Here is a 12,112-nt window from a genome sequence, read left to right as displayed (position 1 = left end):
TTGCTAAAGGCAACAGGACAATTTAGTTAGTACCGCTTGATATTAGTAAAAGGCAAAAAATTTTAACATTCAGAGGCAAACAACTAGGTTATAACAAGAAATATTTCTAATAAATGTCTTTGAAGACACAGACAGCAGTTCTCCTGGTACAAGATCTTTTGTATTTATTTAATACATTAAATATTTATTTAAATTTAAAATAAGTTCTATTTCTAATATTGTAAGAGAACAGTAAATGTCTGTAGCTCTTTGCACATTCTACCAGGAATAGACCAGAAAATATTAAAGGTATAATTTCCTAGCAGATTAAAATTTGGAGTAGAGGTGGATACAGAAATAAGAGGGAAGAACAGGAAATACCATATTGCAAGAACTGGGGTTAACTCATTTTTGGATGGTCTTGTGATCGTAAATGTGTGTAGCGTTAAGAGATGTGCTGTGCGTGAGATTTTAAGCATCAGGGCCCTGTGTATGCTGGGGAGGTGCCATCAACCAGCATGAACTAACAATTTTGGTTTGCAATACAAGCTGCTCATAAGTGTGCTCAAGTTCACACTTATCATATGAGTTTCATACAGCTTCTCGTCTCTAGCTGAATGTCTTGGACAAGAAATCAAAGTAATGAGTCCACATTCTTTGCTTTTTTTCTGAGATAACTTTTCTCATTGACTAAAAGTCTTTTTGCCGAAAGATGTTTTCAAGCTCCAGGCTTTCCGTGCTGTTCACTAAAACATTTGTACAGTAAGTACAGTATGAAGAGGGAACAAGTAACACCACAATATTTTATCGCATTATTACTTTGGTAATATTAAATCACTGAACATGTCATTCATGTTTAGTGTATTATTTTCTATAGTAAATTAGCAGTAAAAGTAAGCAGTAGCATTTTTCTTACAAGTTCAGCTGGTGGAGTGCAATTAAAGATTGTACCATGCAGGGACAAAAAAAGAGTTGAATTAAAGAGCAGAACTGTAATTCTTACATTTCATAACATGTGAGTGCTTGATTTTATGGCTTTCTTTTAGTGAAGCTTTTACAAATAATTTTCTTTAAAAATTGGAGGAGGAAAACCCCAAAGCATCACAGTGATGCCTGTATGACATTGGCATATGAGGGTTGAAACATTTAGGTTCTCCATAGAAACCAGAGCCACTTAAAGCAGTGTGTATTTGCTTGTAGCAGTAGGTTATTCTCTGCAGGTGGACCAGTAAGTGCAAAACCAGGTCTGCTCAGTGGGATTCAGCAGCAGTGGCAGCCACAGAGGATTCAGGGAGCTTGGGTTTCACTCCAGGACCTGCCACTCTGTGTTTTCACATGACAGCTCTTCCACCTGCTCCTCTTGAGGATGATCCATAGATCCACAGCGCTTCCCTACCCACCTGCCCCTGCCAACTGCCCCAAATCTGCCTTCTTCCTTATATTTATTTTCATCTTGTGACGCTTCTGTAGATCTGCCCATGCAAAATGGTGCTGGAGTGGCAGGTGCTCTTCCCAAACACTGCCTGCATGACAGATCTGAACAAAGGAATGAACCAGAAATGGGACCAAATCTGCCTGATCAAGTGACGAGCACCAAGAACAAGTGAAACCAAAGATACAAGATCCATATCCTCCCATAATACTTGTAGAACTGGTAATGAACCTGTTTTTCAGGTCTCAGTAGTTGCAATAGCAGAGATGCTGAATTTCTGTGTCCTTCAGCATTTCTGTGTGTCCTGCAGCTGGCCACAACAGAAAATACACTTTATGGGCAATCGCATGTTTTCAAGTTCATCATCAGGAAAGTTCTGGAGCGCACTGTCGCTTTCCTGCAGAGGTACTTTTTAATTAAGTCAAAGTGGAAGGTACCTGATGGCTGTCAGGCACTAAAGGGCCTAGAGATTCACTGTGAAGGGGCAAGGTTGTGTGTCTCTGCTGAGAGGAAGGATGCAACTGGTGTTTGGTGAAAGACCTCTTTCACCTGAGCTGCATGTCTGCTCAGCCCCTTTTCCTTATCCCACCCTCATCTTTGCATCCCACTCTTGTCTCTGCATCCCACCGCCACCTCTGCATCCTGCCCTTGCTGTCTGACACTGAACATTTCCTTTCACTAGGGGTTTCGCCTGGAGCAGCCCTTGGTTCTCATTACTGTCATAGTCATTTCATAGCGGGTTTCAGAAGTGCACTAGACTGACAGCACTGTTGTGCTGGAATAACTGGAAAATTTCTGTCCTAAGGCATACAGCACTGCCTTAGCTCGCGCTCCCATCTCCTAGAAGTAAAGTTTTGTTAAAACACACTATGCGAAAAGTGAAGTCTGGAAATATTATAGTACATAATTTGAACGGAACCTGCATTTCTGCCATCAGCTGAATGATTTAATACCTGTGTTTATTCAGCAAGGTTGGGAATGAGCTGCTGTGGCAGAAACTTGACAATGATAAGCTCTGACTGCCAGGCAGTGCTCTTTATAGTAGGTCATTGCTCTCCTCAGTGCTTGAGACAAATATTGGATTCATTAGGAGATCTTTCAGCAGAAGGATAATATGCTGAAAAGCTGCTCTGTCAAAGTGACTTTGCTGTTGAACATTTTCTAGCAGCCACAGAATCTGAAATCTGATTTATTAATTAAATCCTATCAGCACATGCTCTGAAGAAACCAGCATGGCTGAACTATGTCCCTGTTAAGTGAGATTAAAGAACATGACAGCAGTTTGTATAGTATGCCTTAACCCACATTTCCTGTAAAGGATACAGCTTGTTATTTTTCAAAATATGCTGAATATATTTTCTTTATATCTTTGTTTATTATGACCCATGGGAGCAATTGTAAAACTGAAACATGCAAGAATTAAGGCAAAAAACCCCAAACTGGACTACGCAGGAGGGGCTGGCATATTCTGACTGTATTATCTCTCCTATGAAGGAACAGATCGGTAGGTATTTGCCCAGATTTTCTCCAAAAGAAACTTGGAAAGATACTCGGAAAAGTACTTTCTCCAAAAGATACTTGGAAAGAGTCTTTGCTTAAGCACTTGTCAAGTAACTTTTCATGTAGATTTATTGAGCTTAGTGGCACATAAAGAGAGATAAAGCCCGTCTTAACATGAACGAGGGAAAATGGAATTAAAAACCCCTATTAATTAGCAACGTGTAGCTGAGACACATCCTATGACACTTCTATGGGATCACCGGAAATAGTGCCTAGCCCCACAGCATGTGACACAAGTCTTGCAGTCTGCTCTGTGTTGGGTAATTATAACGCACTGAGCCTGTATGTTCAGATTAGTCCTTGAAAGGAAAACAATTCCCTGAGGCCCAGCAGTTAACACTGTAGTCAGACGTCGGCAGCTTGGTGCCAGCCCCCCCTTGCCATCTCTGCTCCTTCAAGACTCCAAGCCCCTGGCACGCTCCTCTCTTGCCTTTCATATTTCTTTTTCTTTTCTGTTTTGGTGCGGTTGTGCTTTTGCACCAGCCTGTGCTCCCTCCTGGAATCTGGGGTCGTTGGTGTGCACCACTGCCTCCCCACCCAGAGCTGGTCCTCATGGCCAGCCTGCTGCGGTGGAAATGCATTTGAACGCTTCCTGTGCTGGATGGTGGTGGGCCAGCAGTGTCTGAGGGAGCAGAAGCATTGGCCAAAGCTGCTTTTTCCCCTCGCTGATCTGTACCTCCCTAAATCCCCAGCCTGGCCACAGAGGCATCCTCCAATGTGGAGCAGGCTGGTGGGACCTCTGCTCTGATCCTGCTGGGAGCGGAGCACCCTCCCCAAGCCCATGTTCTCATGGCTCCCAGGAACCTCAATCCCCAGCACAACCTCCCCTTGCCTGCCTCCATCCCAGCATCTCTCAGTCAGTGCCTTTCCAGTCTCACAGAGCTGCTGGCAGCCTTTGCCCCCTGGCCTCCCACAGGCCCCACACATGACGGGGACTGGAAAGTGCTGCACGAAGGGCAGCAACATGGAGACAGCTGAATAAATCCTGAATTACTCCTTTAGGCACTGGCATGTAATAAAATCCACATTGTTTGGTACTGCAGTAGTTTACTGAGTATTACTGCACTGCCTAGCTCTACTTTGACCAAGCTTGTATAGTTAATGTTGGAGGAGGACTTATGGGCAGCCCATTGCCATCTTCCCTCTGCTGGAGACCATTTTCTGGGCTGCTCCTAAATCTTTTTCTGATCCTTTTCTGCCACACCAGAAATAAATGGCAGGGGCCTTTTTCTGAGTCATCTTACACCAAGGCACTGCCTTGGAGCACTCGCTTGTCTTTGTTTTCAGCTCCACTGCTGTTCCAAGTCTATACCTACTTCACACAGCCTGTGTAATTGGTGCTCTGGGCTCTGGCATCACTTGCTTAGCCTCCTGATGGCAGAAAGCCCACCTCCACGTTGCACCGCACTGTGGTGGTGCTTCTGCAGCCATGACCCTGCTGCTGCTTGCTTGCTCCCCCATGGGAAGCATGGTCTTGGCTTTCCCACTCCTCATTCCCTGTGCCAGGCAGATGTCTCGGATCAAGAAAGGCTTGTTGCAATTGTTCACCACAGTTGTGTCTGTTTTGCTTCAGCTGCCCCTGTTTCTGGTCATGCCTGCCTTTTGGCTTTGAGGGTATAATGAGAAATTGGTTGGAATGACACCCCCTTGGGTATGGAATCACTGGTAGAGGCTGCTGCCATGAACCAAGCCTTCCTCCCTGAGAACAGCCCATCCGCATCCTTCCTCGAGCATCCTCGTGATAGTCCACCTTCAGAAACCACACGAATATCACAGTGATTGCATGGCTCCTGGCATTCAATGTGAATGTGCTTGGTATGACACTTTGCCAAGGGTGGACTGGGATTTCATAGAACTCCTCGCTGCAGGTACTTACACACTCTGTTGGACATGAATGCTTGGCTAGACAATAAGTTTTGCCTTGGTGTAACTGGCACAAAGCACTGATGCAGCAGTGCCTGTGGGAGTAGATGGCTTGCCTATTTTCCGCTAGACATCAAGGCTCCAAATCCATGCCACATCCCTTCTGCAGATTCACAGAAAGCTGCAGAGGAGCCATCTCCTGACAGATTTCTTCTCCTGCCTGGCAAGACCGGCCCCAAATTCAGCTCTCCACATTGCACAGGTGATTTTTGAAAACTTCTGGTCCTCTAGAGTTTAAATGCTGAAACGGGGGGAAAACCCCAAGCAAACCACAGCATGTGTGACTAAAAGCAAGACAATAACCAGTGGACCCTGAGAACTGGAGAATCCCTTCTCTGCTAATCACCAGGAGTTGAATGCTGGCCCCATTGGTGGGCAGCAAGGCAGGTAGCAAGGGACTGTGTACGGGTGGCCCAGAAACATGAAAGCCAGAGAGAAGACCAGAGTTTTCCTGGAATTTCTGAGATCCAAGCCCATCTCTCACACGCTGCAATACAGAACAGATGCTGAATGACCACTTCCAGCTCCAACAAGAATTTTCTCTGCCCTTTTGTCAACTACCTGCTATATCACCTCCCCAGCTGGAAAAACAGGGAGAATAGTTCCCTCCCTCGATGGGAAGCTCAGGTTTAAATTTAGTAGCCACTTTTAGAAAATACTTCAGGATTTTTGGACAAGGCGGCGCTGTGTAAATACTTCTGGCTATCACTGCTGTCTCCTTAGGGATGAGGAAAGGCTGTACCAAATATTTCAGATAAGAATAGCAACAGAGTGTGCAGGATGGGGGAGAAGAATGTAATCTTCCTCTATTTGCCTTCGTAAACCATCTCCCTCTCTTCTGTTTTCATTTAGGAGTTTTCATAAGGAGTGGTGATTTTCACCTTATATGAAATGGGCAAAATATCATCAAGGAGGTCCAGCTCTCAAAACAATCTGGTAAGAGTTCATGTCCTTATTTCTTCTTGACAGAAAGGACATTGGATTTTATGCATAACAAAAGTTTTGGTCCACAATGGCAAGAAAATTACTTCACAAGAAACTCATCTTCTATGTATTTGTTTCTATGGTGTTAGGGAATTTTGCGTTCAGGAAAACATTATGCTGTACACATAAACACACCAAATCCCTGGTGGAGAACACCTGAAGAGAAATGTGATTTTACCTTAATAAAAAGGTAAGAGAAGTTGGCTGTTTGGCAGATCCTTGCCCAGTGGTGCAGGATCGCTGCGGGTGCTTGGAATTCACTCCTATTGTCCCTAGGCTGAATTGCTTTGAAAAAGGTCACATGAGGAGGAAAGGAAGTTTTGACTTTCACATGTCTGTTATTGCTAAGGAAACCACTTCCTTGGTATTCACATATTCAGCATGTCTCCAGTTTTGGCGCTCTGACAAATGACATCGTGCTACTGCATCAAGTAACAAAGAAGGGTGGAGAAGGCTGTTAGATAACTTGACGTGTTTGAAACGCCAGTGCAGCTTTTGTAGGACTGCCAAGCTACAAGCAGGCTCTGTAAAAATAAGCAGGGTCCTTTGTTAGCTGCAGATGAGATACCTGGAGTTCAGAAATGTGGAAAAAAGGTTCTGATGTACACCTCAGCGAGCTCAGGTGGTTTGAAGGTTTCCTGGCTTGTAGCAATGGCAATATTCTTACACCACCGTATATATTGAGAGACAAGTTTTCTAGTACAAATATACCTGAATTATTCTCTGTGTAGAATTTATTTTGGCTTTCAAGTACATAGTTGCCTTTTCTTTAGCATTTGGATGTCAGAAACTGAGTACCCTCACGTGGTATGTGGTGATTTCATTACAAGCACTTGGATTTGAACTTCTGATCTGTGGGACTTTTCCCATCTTTCTGACTTTGTACTCAAAAAAGAAATTAGAAAAAGCAACAAGCCTCTGTTGGTTAAGATTCAGAATCTCCACCAATGTACTGGGTTTGTTTTGGTTTTTTTTAAGAGGATTGAGGCACAATTTCTTTGAAGTAGTGTATTTGCAGATCTCAAGCTGACAAGAAGAAAATGTATCATAATTACGCTTATTTCTACTCTAAGAGGAAAAAAAAAAGTCTAGTATGCTTCAGGATACAAGTGGGTTTCACTGCAAATATACAATAGCTACTCAGATTACTGGGACCAAGCGTGAGGCATGCACAAATCACAGGAATTGAACAGCTAAAGCCCTGCTCAATTTACTGAGGCTACTGAGCTTTTGATATGTCAAGATCTATTTGTCTAAACGTTATCTGTAAAAACAACATAATGCAGTGAACTGAGCCTGGAACTGCAGAGGCCAGAAATCAATATTCTAATCTTGGCCCTGCCTCAGATGCATTTGGTGGCTCCAGAGTAGTTGTTTAATCTCCCTGCGTGCTCGCCAGAGATAAAACAGTTCAAATGTACTAAACTCCACTGAAGAGCTGCGCAGATCACTTCACAGCTTCTGTATTCTCTGAAGACCTGAGTTGTTATATAAATATTACCTTTATACGCAGGACTTCTGGAGGTACATCTCCAGGAAGATACATACCGTGTACCTTTGGATCTGAAATTTCAGGTCTATTTTCTAGCAGATGCCTTCACCCCACGAGACTTCAAGTACAGCCTGGTGGCAGCAGAGAGGCCATGAGGTTATCTGCCGTGATAATGTTCCCCCTCTCCCCCCCATTTTTTTTTTTCCTTAAATATGTTAAAACAGAATTATTTAAAATATGGTTCAGGTATTTTGTCTTAGAGAGTATCCTCAATTTCATTCTGTCCGTAGCAGAAGTAGACCATATTTCAACAGAAGTTATTCGCTTAATGCAGAAATACCAGAGAGAAGGAGCTATAGCCTGTTTATTTAGGAAGTAAGACTAGATAGTAATTGTGATTCCTTCTGGATTAAAATACTTGAAAAATGTGCCGGGTTTCACATTCCACTTATTTTCCCTAATATCGTAATTTCGGAGTGATTATCTTACAAGAGGCTTAGCTGAGCTGCACTCATTCCCAAGGATCTTGAAGGGTTACCTGAGGTGAGACAAAAGATAGGTAGAAACGCCTGAGTAAAGCCATAATAAAGTTTTTCAGCTTTTATAAAACAAAACCAACAAAACCAACCAACCAACCAACCAACCAAAAAAAAAAAAAATCAACCAAACACCACCACGACAAATTACCTTCTAGAACATAGGAGAGAAATACTGGCTGTATCCCTCTTCCATGCAGCAAATGAGTTCCACATACAGAGGACAAGAGTACCTACGTCTCAGCAAACTGCGCACATTTCCAGCCCCAAAGAAGCAGTTAGTGACTTATTCTAGAAGCTGTTTATAAGTGGGCATTTGGAAATTGCTAAGAAAAGGCAAGTGCTAAAACCATGGGGTCTACATTTACTGGTATGTATATTTGTTTTACAGTCACTAGTACTTGCAGAATGAGTCCAACACCTCCAATGGCCTTGGGTTTTGTCTCCTGCAGCAGTCAGATGTTGTGGTGCTGTTGAAATACAGTTGTTAGCACAGGCTGTGACTGGTGGGTGGTAGCTACACCCAAGCATAGATAGGGTTTTGTGTGCTACCAGAAAAAACTGGAGATATTGGCTGTACTGAGTGGGGAGGCAGCAGGGAGAGTGATGCACAGGGGTGATGTGCTCACGGCCGCCTGGGTTGCTAAGCACACAGCCTGCTATGCCGCTAAGCAGGCAAGACTGGGCAGAGCCATTAAGTCTGGAAGCAGCTGAGTATTTAATAAGCTGCATGCTACCATGCATTTACATAGCTTAAGTTGTAGTAAAGCCCTAGGAGTAAAGGGTCAAAAGTGCAGGGCTGGAGGGCTAAAGCCCATGCAGACTGCACTGTAACCCATCCTGTCTGCACGGAAAAGAACTTGGGGAGGAACTGCAAGAAAACGAGTCTTGCTCCAACCAAGGAGAATTTTAATGGCCAAAGAATGTTAAAATAGTTGAAGTTAAAGTACATGTGACCATGTCTGGCAAAGCTCATTTACACAGAAGGTTGTGGGGCATCTATGTGCCCCCAGTAAACCAAGCGTAAGGAGTGCAGTGGAAAGGAAAATGAGATTCCCCTCCTTCATGTTTTACACATTTAAACCAAAATGACTTTTTGCTCGCCCTCTCTATGTGATCTTAAGATTCTTTTATGTGATCTTAAGATTCTTTTATGTGAATCATTTGACACTCATTTATTTCCCAGTGTACATATTCAACTGTTTCCCTGAGCATCTTCTTCACCCCGACCCTGCGGAGACTGTAGTCCTGTCTCACACAGTGGCTTCCCTCAGCAGGCTCTCTGTCCTCTCTCTTTCTCATTAGCAAAGGCTGTTTGAACACTCACAGAGCGACCAGCTTCAGACAGGCAAGCCCATGTCCGATTTCACTTCCTCTAGCATAATGACAGGCTTCAGTGACTGTGCTTTACTGATGTAACCAAGATTGAAATCTGTCCCACAGCAAATATTTATCAGAGCGTATCAAAGGAAAAGCAGACCAGAAGAGAAACACGCAAAACAGCGAGTGCCATTAAACTTTGCCAAGATAGATTTCAAAGTTGATGAAAACCTCCCCAGAGACACAGAGCTAAAATGTAGGACAAAGTAGAATGCTGAAAAAAACCACCCCAGATTTCCAAACACTTATGTCCTACGGAACAATTTTTAATTACTAGTAACTTGCAAAGATGAAGAAGGAAAACATGCATAGAACTAACAATATACGAGCAAAGTCAATGATCACTGCTCTTCTGCTCTTGTTAACTGCTCAACTTTGATATGTATGCCCATCGTGACTACCTGCTCGGGTCAGGGACCCTTTCTACAGAGAAGTAAGAAAGAAACAGGACAACATGCACAACTGGCTTCCGAAATGATATAAAATAACAGGATGACACACTTTAATTAGATTATTAAAACTCTGTTGCCTCTTTGCTATGTGCCAAGGACACTCAGTTTCTTGGCAACAGACCTCTAATTTTCCTTCGATATCCAGGTCACAGCCATTTGGATTAGAGGCTCATTTCCAGCAGCAGTGCATGGTAGTGGCACACAACTTCCTGTCCTGCTGTTGGTAACCCCCTTAAGTTCAGCGTCTTTCAACTACATTTATAAAAGCTGTTAAATGTTGAAGGCCTTATAAAGGGTAGTTTCTCAGTATTCACAGAGGTCAAGGGAGATGTAAGTGTATTAAAAACTTAGGTTGCCCTGTGCAACACTAGCAACTTTTTATACCATCAGCAACAGTCTCATGCTGTTTCAGCTGAAGAACATGACTGAAAGGGTAGAGAGCAAGGAAAACAACTGTTTCACCCCCAGCTCTCTAGCCTCTTTGAGAGGTAGGCCTGCCCCACCCCTGCCCATTTGCTATCATTCCCCCTATGAGAAAGGGGAACACTGTCCTAGAAGAGGCCTACCTGCTGTTCAGATGAGGTGAGGAAATTGCATACGTTGCTGAGGAACGCTGACTCAATGACCACTAGTACCAATGTGTTGCCTGAGCTGCCATGATTTGAGCTGCAGAGCAAACTCCAGCCTAAGGTTATCAAACATCATCAATCTATATGCAAGAAAATCCTCATTCCCAGCCCCAGTGAACTGGAGAGACAGAACAGCACATGCATGTGTTTGAAAACCAGGTACTTCTTCATGAGAAAGGAATACATCGCACGTGACCAAGGAGCAGGTGAGACAGAACAGACCATACGCACCAGATGGTAGTCACACTGCTTAATGCACTGCTGGAAGGTGCCCAGCAAATCTGGTGATGAGCGACAGAAGAACCTATATAGGATAATGCTGTTAAGTGCCAGCAATTTATTACAGTATATTCCCAAGAACAGCTGAGGTGAATTAACCACAGTAACCATTTACTATTCCTTCTGACAGCCCTGAGATTGCATCTGTGCTTCTGCTGTGGTTGATGGTACCTTCTGGACAGATGTGAACTCATTCAAAGCCAACTGTCCAGGTTACTGTAGTGCCAACAGACCACCCAGTGGGTGTATTAGCTTATGCTTGCTGCTACACTAACCATCCCATGGGTATTGGTCATCTTGGAGCATGACCAGGACAGGCTTGCATCCACTCAGAAAACATAAGAAAAAAAGAACTTGACAAAGATGATAAATGAAGTGTTGCAGTATTAGATTACTGGGTGAAATGCTCCCCACTCCAGCTACTTCAAGCAAAGGAAGGGTTACTAGGAACATGCCCTCTATGGAGCTCTGAAAGCAGGTGTAAGACATTTGTATTCTTCTTGTGTACAGCCTACATCCATGCCTATGTATCACCATTTAACTCTAAAAACATCCTTCAAGTTTAATGAAAATAACCAAAATAAAAAAATCATTGAGCAATTTCATGAAAACAATCCTGCAAAGCAAAACCTGGCAGAACTCATGGAGATCATATTTTCTATTGCCTGTCATGAATTTGATCTTGCCCTAGGGACAGGTGAGGTACACAAAGCAGACCTTCAACCACAAATATATGATTGCCTTGATATTCTGGAAATGAAGCTAAGACAATACTGCTTGCTTCCCCCCCCCCCAAGATTGATACCTCATGCACATACAGGGAAGTGAATTAATTTTTTACTTGGAAGAAGACCACTTCTCTCTACAGAGGAGCACATTTTAAATACTGTTACTGTTTCTTGAACCTCTGATGATCACATAATAGCCATTTTCCTCTTGACCTACTGTGCAACAAAGCACACAAGTACTCCATGGTTATGTTTTGCTGAGCCATCTACGCTTGAACCATCGCTGTCCACATCCAGTCATCTGCAACATCTAATAAGCCATGGATCAAAGCAGATAGCAGCCTTGGCAACCTTACCATTCCGAATGAGCCAACTCAATAACACAGCTTATTGTAGTTGGGACACAGGTACGAGCAGTTTCAAACTATGATTTAAGGGTATTGCTATGTTTATTTGGGTTATCTATCTTGTAAAGGGAACATTTCGCAGCATGATGGCATGCAATTATAACATACAAATCTGTTTGCAGAGGAAACCTAGTCACCAGCTAAATTCTGTAGAATTATTACACAGTTTTAACATGAAAAAGTAGGTAGTTAAGTCAGAAAACAGGAAAATTTTGCTTTCTTTAAAAATACAATATCTTAGTGAAGAAACTGTATTAGAAGTAATGCAGAATGTCAATTCTTCTTTAAAAAGAAAATATCTCCAAAAAACATTTCAGACTTCACACAAGAA

The sequence above is a fragment of the Strigops habroptila genome, chromosome 6 (genome assembly GCF_004027225.2).
Source record: "Strigops habroptila isolate Jane chromosome 6, bStrHab1.2.pri, whole genome shotgun sequence".
NCBI classification, from domain to species: Eukaryota; Metazoa; Chordata; class Aves; order Psittaciformes; family Psittacidae; genus Strigops; species Strigops habroptila.
The sequence above is the reverse complement of the archived record's forward strand: the minus strand, read 5'-3'. Positions refer to the sequence as shown.